This window comes from Panthera uncia, chromosome D1 (assembly GCF_023721935.1).
Source record: "Panthera uncia isolate 11264 chromosome D1, Puncia_PCG_1.0, whole genome shotgun sequence".
Taxonomy (NCBI): Eukaryota; Metazoa; Chordata; class Mammalia; order Carnivora; family Felidae; genus Panthera; species Panthera uncia.
Genome location: NC_064808.1, coordinates 95,509,297 through 95,515,167, shown reverse-complemented (window position 1 = coordinate 95,515,167; position 5,871 = coordinate 95,509,297). Strand labels below are relative to the sequence as shown.

The 5,871-nt window shown below is 47.8% G+C and overlaps 1 long non-coding RNA gene across 1 annotated transcript; it reads right to left on the bottom strand.

The window, feature by feature from the left end:
- Nucleotides 1-3,397: 3,397 nt before the first annotated feature.
- On the bottom strand, nt 3,398-4,601 carry LOC125909364 (uncharacterized). The gene is made up of 3 exons (XR_007453667.1): nt 4,377-4,601; nt 4,081-4,265; nt 3,398-3,497 (listed from the first exon to the last, which is right to left on the bottom strand). It is a non-coding gene; the product is annotated as an uncharacterized LOC125909364 (long non-coding RNA).
- Nucleotides 4,602-5,871: the final 1,270 nt, after the last annotated feature.

Below are 5,871 nucleotides of genomic sequence, written 5' to 3'. Positions count from 1 at the left end.
AAAAAAAAAAAAAAAAAAAAAAAAAAAAGACCAAAAGCAACAAAGACTAGAAAGGACCAGAGAAGATCCACCAGAATCTCCAACTCTACAGGCAACATGATGGCAATAAATTCATATATTTCAGTACTCATTCTAAATGTCAATGGACTAAACACTTCAATCAAAAGGGTAACAGAATGGATAAGAAGACAACTGGAAAGAAGGAGACATGGCAGATGAGGGCAGAGAGGCGAGTAAATGGATATTCAATGAAAATGGGAAATCTAGCATGACATTAGTGCCTGGAGAGAGCAAGAGGTTAACACTGTCCTTAGCACAGTTGTATCAGATGCCTGGGAGGGTGAGGCCATGAGTCTGCCATGACCACTCTGCCTTTGGAACCCGACGAAGTTGAATGGAAGCCTGCAGACATGACTGGAATCTCTCTGGGAGGCATTCTGGTTTTAGGACATGATAATGAGCTGGGCTGCTGATGACTGAAGGGAACTCTAGTGACGTGCTAACATCTTCTGACTTCAAGTTTTTAGATGACACTTACTACGAAGGATATCAGTTGGGGAGGAATTTCCCAGAACAGCTCCCCACTGGGCCTTTGGACTGTGTGGTTTACAACTCTTGGCAGATTAATTGCTGTGTAACATAAACCTTGATAATCAAATACTTGGAAAGGCCCCTGATGTCAATGGACAAAACAGAGTAGCACGTGCAGTGTGCTATAAGCACAAATGCAGATCACCCTTGTTTTTGTGAACAGAAAGCTATTAAACAGGAGAGAATAAATGGGTTTCTTGTGGGATTAAAGCAGTAGGCATCATACAGTGTGTCTAAATTCCCCTGGGGAATAGCCCCATCAGGGATGAGAAAGGCTATGGGAGGCCTTATGGCATACTCAAAATAAATTGCATCTAGGCGTGACTACCACTTATCTAACCCACCGTATCTGAGCTGCACTCAGGCTTTTAGGATCTAATGGCAACAACATGCACGGTAGATTAAACAACTTTGGACCATGAGGCATAAAAGAGCGTTGGGGGATATAGGTCCCCCACTGTTGAACAAACTGAATTTGCTTTTAATGAGGAGAGGCAGAGGAAAAATACTTATTAACTAGAATAAGCAGATGAGAAGGAGTTCTCTCTTCCAGGAGGGAAGCGAAGGATGGGAGTCAGACCAGGTAGATGATGAGGCTTTAGTGAAATGGGTCAGGGCAAGGCAACACATAATGCTGGATGATGCCAGGATCCAGCACTGGGAAAGGGTCTGTACCCTCACCCAACAGGGCCTCTGGACTATTTTAATGCTGATGGGACCCAATGTACACATGCATCAGTGGCCTTCCATTGTAGCTACTGAGGCTCAAGGGCCACGTCTCTGGGAATTTAGAGGCCTGACAACCTCATTCTTTGGACACCCGATGCACTATGACTGCCCTTGCTCCAAGAATAGATCTGAAGAAGACATACCCTGTAGTACAATCATCAGGGATAGGAACTATTCTGAATACCACCCAGGTCCTCCCATAGGAAGGAGGCGGGTCCTGTCCTGAGATGCCTGTGAACAGAGACAGGGTGACTGGCTTTGCCTCCAACGGACTTGGAACCCAGAAATAACACATAATAATTTGTTATAATAAATAATAAAATCATGGCTATTTGTAATGATGCCTGTCCATAATAATATCTGGTATAAGAGCAAGGTTTGAGTCCAATGAGAAGGAACACAGAATACCTCTGTAATTCTTCCAGATTTGTTCTGTAATGAAACTAAATTGTACTGTGACCATACCAGGATATGGTATAATACTGGTATTATTGGTACGATTCAACCACCTTATGTAAATTAGCCACATGATCACACTGATACTGATGACTGAGTATGTTGGGACATTGAGTTAAAGCCTCCTCAGAATGTAAGACCAGTGGGAAATGCCTGGCCTGAGGAAGAACTGGATTGAGCTAATTTCTATGCTAAGTAGTTCTGCACAAGTTTACCTAAGATACAAATAGTGGCAGATCAAGGAAGGAAATGAGCAATCAAATCAGTACAAATATACGAAAACGTACGTAAAGGCGTTATAGGCTGGTTGTTAAAATAGTTGTTTCTTTCAGTCTGTCCCTAGTCTGCACTGACTCCTCCAAAGGTTAGGCACACTCATGCCGATATACTGCTATACCTGTTACATAATTGCTATACTAAATGCAGATGCTCGAGGATGCCTGGGTGGCTCAGTCGGTTCAGTGTCCAACTTTGGCTTAGGTCATGACCTTGTGGCTCACGGGTCAAGCCCCACATTGGGCTCTGTGCTGACAGTTCAGAGCCTGGAGCCTGCTTTGGATTCTGTCTCCCTCTCCTTCTGCCCCTCCTCACTCATGCTGTCTCAAAAATAATAAACATTAAAAAATATAAAAAAATAAATGCAGATGCTCAAATATGACAATTATGCTATAAGAAAGCCCAGGCCGAGGGGCAGAGGGGTGGTGGACAGATTTAACTTCTGATGCTGACCATCTCGAGTTAGTGCAGACTCTGGATGCTTAAGAGCAGAGTCTCTAATAAAACTGCCCTCGCTCAGTTCACTTTCACAAGACATATAGGGAGGGTCCTCAACATGGAGCTTCTGTGTCCTCTCCCCGTGGAATCAGGATTGATCACCCTCCTGGCGCTTCAGTGTGTTCACCAAATAGGAAACTCCATTGAGCCTTGGTGTCCAGAGTTTTTATTAGGTTTCCATCACATGGGCATGATTGACTGAATCACTGGCCACGCGATTGAACTCAATCCCCGGCCACCCTCTCCTCCCCAGAGGTTGGGCTGATATCACGTGACCCAAAGTTCCAACCCTCTAATCATACGGTCAGTCTTTCTGGCACAGTCTGCCCCCATCCTGAGACATCTCATTAGTATGACCATCTAAGGGCTCACCATGAGTCACCTCATTAGTGTAAACTATCAGAGCCCACCCGAATGCCCAAGACTCTCCCATCACTTGGGAAATTCCAAGAGCTCAGAGGTTACATTGCAGGAAAATGGGTCGAAGGACTGCCACGTTCTTTGTTATACAGCAGACTACCCTCTGATCTTTGGCAAAGGGTCCGTGTTAGCAAAATATTCCTACCTGTTTGAGCATCTACATTTGGTGTAGCATTTATGTAATAAAGCAATAGTATCAGCACGAATATACCTAACATTTAGAGCTAGGGTAGGGATAGGAGGCTTTTCACTCAACTTCCCAATACATTCGACCATCAAGATTAATATTATAATCTAACCAACGTTAGTGTTTCACCATATCGTACTATGGTAGATATAAGCTGAAAAGAAGGTCGAAGATGTTGGAATGCTACTAAAGTCTCATACAGTCATGAATAATTAGTCTACTCCATCATCATATCTTACGGCCAAAAGGTTTCCTGGCGAGGCCACTCAGGTTTGCAGGCTTCCGTTTGATCTTGTCAGGTTCCAGGGCAGGAGTGATTTCAGCAATATGTACATTCACCCTTTTTAAAAAAATTTTTTTAATTTTTAAAATGTTTATTTTTGAGAGACAGAGACAGAGCGTGAGCAGGGGAGGGGCAGAGAGAGAGGGAGACAGAATCTGAAGCAGGCTCCAGGCTCCGAGCTGTCAGCACAGAGCCTGGTGTGGGGCTCAAACCCACGAACTGCGAGATCATGACCTGAGCCAAAGTCAGATGCCCAACCGACTGAGCCACCCAGGTGCCCCACGTTCACCCTTTCGAACTGAGAACAGCATCGCTTCTTGCTCTGAGCCTCTTTTAAAGTGTTAACGTAGGGGCGCCTGGGTGGCTCAGTCAGTTCAGTGCCCAACTTGATTTTGGCTTTGGCTCAGGTCATGATCTCGCGGTTCATGAGTTCGAGTCCTGCACCGGGTTCTGTGCCGGCAGCGCAGAGCCTGCTTGGGATTCTGTCTCTCCCTCTCTCTCCCACCACCCCCCACCCCCCACCCCGCCGAAAAGGGCTTTCTCTCTCTCAAAATAAATACACTTAAAAAAATTAAAGTGTTAATGTAATAGTGGATTTCCTTCATTGCATTATTATCAATCCACTCACTCATTTCTTTACCTGCGGCTACTGTTTCTCCTTCTCTCCATTTCTATCCAAACTTTTCAACCTTTGGAAAGGACACTACGTTCAGCTGTGGTGCTGGGCCAGGTTGCAGAGCAACGTTAGTGCAGCAAGTGCCTCCCCGCAGTCCTCTCCCACGCACAGGTGCCACACAGGTGCGCTTTGGCTGGGCCATTCCTACCCTGTTCCCGAATACAGTCAGAGACGACCCCCATTTAGCCAGATGGGAAGGCACAACACCCCCCCATCAGGCCCTTAGAAATTAGGACATAACAGTCGAAGGGTATAGTTACATTTTCTTGCTTAGGAATCATCCCTACTTCGGACGTGTGGAGCTGCTGCCTTGGTCCTGGGATCTCTGCATCGGGTGGAGAAAAGAAGGATGAAGAAATGTGGGGAAGAAAGAAAAAAGCGTCGTCATACCATCGTCTCCCTCCTGTGGAAGAATCGCATGGGCATACCAGCCTCCTCTGCACCCCTCTTCCCTAGAGTCCCCCGAAAAGCAGAGCAGTCCGGCTGGTAGCCACCCTCCCGGGACCCCCTCACGGTGAGTGTTGAGCACACACTGGTGAAGCCGCGTCGGCCGGCCCTTCCTGTCTGTGTCTCCCCGTTTCCGACAACCAACGTTGTAACCGTCCATCCCAGCTCTCTATCAGACCCTCACTCGGAGGATGAAAGTGTGTTCCCTGTCCGAAAAAATGTAACTCAGTGGTCCAAACTGCTGCATTCTCTTCTGTTCTGATCCTTTTACAGTATTTTGAGCATTTACAGCTACACCCAGTTCAGGGTCACTGTCTGATCGTGCTGGGTCTGCCAGCATCAGTCTCACTGGCCGGCTCCATGTGTGTCCTTCCCTCCGGGGAATCTGCCCCGCAGCCACGTGGAGCCCGTCTCTCTGGTTGACAGAACAGCTCTTATCGGCATTTTGTGCCTCAGGGGGTGCGAGTGCAAGGTGTCTAGATTTGGGCCACCTCTGCATTGCTGCAAACGCCCGACGTCCCATCGGTTCGTGAACCCAAATGGCCACCTCATGGGAACGCACTGGGACACCTGCTTGCTGGCTCTAGTCACTTTCCAGTCTAGGAAGGGAGGTGTTTTTTTTTTTTTTTTCCTTGACGTTTTTATTCATTTTTGAAAGACAGAGAGAGACAGAGCGTGAGCAGGGGAGGGGCAGAGAGAGAGGGAGACAGAATCCAAAGCAGGCTCCAGGCTCCGAGCCGTCAGCACAGAGCCCGATGAGGGGCTCAAACTCGCAAGCCGTGAGATCATGGCCTGAGCTGAAGTCGAACCCTTAACCGACTGAGCCACCCAGGAGCCCCATAGGAAGGGGGTTTTCTGATGGGCATCGGCGGTTCTACCTCCGGGAACCCCGCAAATTCCCATAGTGACTTCCGTAGGACCGTGCCACACAGGGCACTGTTTCTACAGACCACGTTCCCATTGCCCTTCTGCCTGACCGTGCGGCCGGGACGGGGGTCACTGACTAAGCACAGGTAAAGGCCCAAACACAGTGGCAAACAGCATGCAGTTCAGCCCACCAAGCTGATCTGGTTTTGTCGTCTCTGGTCAGAACGGCAGCCTTTCACTGCGGTTTGTTCACCTCGGAACGACCGTCCATGAACCAAGCAGCTCTCTGTTGGTCAATCAAGAGCTGTTTATAGGGCACTTTCCCAGTGGCAATAGTATCCAGAGCCCCTCGGGGCACCTGGGTGGCAGGCGGTTAAGCATCCACCTCTTGATTTCGGCTCACGTCATGATCTCATGGTCTGTAAGATCGAGAGCCTCGCA